Here is a 1,753-nt window from a genome sequence, read left to right as displayed (position 1 = left end):
AAAATTAAGAAATTTAATTACTACCAGTGGTGTAGCGAGAAGAAAATTCGTCAATAGACTATATATTATTCATTATTTTATATATGTATATGTATATTCACTATTCACTATATATTCACTATTATATATATATATATATATATATATATAATGTATGTATATGCGCACATATACATATATATGTTTACATATATTTATATACTACACAAATAATTATGCGTAATTATACGTACATAAACATAAATACATATACAGACACATATATAAATGTATATATGTGTACGAGTATGTTTATATATACAACTCCAACATACACACACACACATATATATTTTACTTAATATTACAAACACCGGAGAATTACATTATAACTGACTTTGATTATAAACTCTGCTGGGACACGGCTTAACTTGGGACAAGCAACGACAATCTTTTCTACTATAAATATAAATCTTGAAACTTTTGGGGAAGGAGACTGTCGATTACATCGACCTCCAGGGGTCAGCTGGTACTGATTTTATCGATCTCATGAGGATGAAATACAATGTCGACCTCGGTGGAATTTGAACTTAAAACGTAGAGATGGACAAAATGCCGCGAAGCATTTTTGTCCGACCTGCTAACGATTCTGCCAGCTCGCCTCATTGGGGGACAAACAACGAAAGTAATTCTTCCTACATCCTACCATAGCGTTAAACACTACGTTGAGACAACGGAAGACCAACTGGCGCTTGATAGATACGGAGTTCAAATCTTGAAGAGACGTTTATATTACCCCGTCGCAAATTTTTATACTCACTCTTCTAATATTCTATAAAGAATATAGGCACAAGGCTTGAAATTTTAGGTGAAGTAGGGCAGTCGATTGCACTGACCCCAGTATATGACTGGTACTAATTTTATCGATCTCGAGAAAACGAAAGGTGTAGTCGACTTCGGCGGAATTTGAACTCGGAAGGGACGAAATGCCGCAAAGCATTCCACCCGGCGTGCTAACGACTCGGCCAGCTCGACGCACTTCTGACTTTTCTAATATCGGTTTCAAATTTTAGCTCGAGGCCAGCAAGTCCGGGGTCGTGGGGAAAGTTGACTACATCCACCCCAGTGACCAACTAGTAGCTATTTTATCGACCCTGAAATGATGAAAGACAAAGTTGACATCGGCGGAATTTGAACTCCGGATTCAACGCAAACAAACATTCATAGTATCTTATGTGTGTCTGTTTGTTTGTATTTACATCGCAGCTCAACGAGAAGATGAAGTCGAAAGTTTTAATGTTCTCCAAGGTGTTGTGTTGTTGTTGTTGCTGTTGTTGTTTACCACGGGTAACCTTCATTTGTTTCACTTTAAGATATCTTTTTAATAAAAAGTTTTCTTTTTAATTTGCGTCGATCCTTTTAAGACAGTAACGTGTTATTTGATGTGGATTTAGCTATGATGTCTAGCAGGTTGATGGATCGGGCATATGTATTCATGCATATGTGTATGTGCGTACATAATATGCACATATGTGTGTGTATGCGTGTGTATGTATGTACATATGTACGAATTGATGTATACATACGTGTTTCTACGTATGTACTTATGAATGTATGCTTGTATGTATATGTTTTTGTAAGCATGTGTGCATGTATGTCTGTATGTATGTATGTATGTATGTATGCATGTAATGATGTATGTACGGATGGATGGATGGAGGATGGATGGAGAGGTGGATGAATAGTTAACCGGAGAAACAGATTGATAGATAGA

Source organism: Octopus bimaculoides, chromosome 12 (assembly GCF_001194135.2).
Source record: "Octopus bimaculoides isolate UCB-OBI-ISO-001 chromosome 12, ASM119413v2, whole genome shotgun sequence".
In the NCBI taxonomy this organism is placed as follows: Eukaryota; Metazoa; Mollusca; class Cephalopoda; order Octopoda; family Octopodidae; genus Octopus; species Octopus bimaculoides.
The sequence above is the reverse complement of the archived record's forward strand: the minus strand, read 5'-3'. Positions refer to the sequence as shown.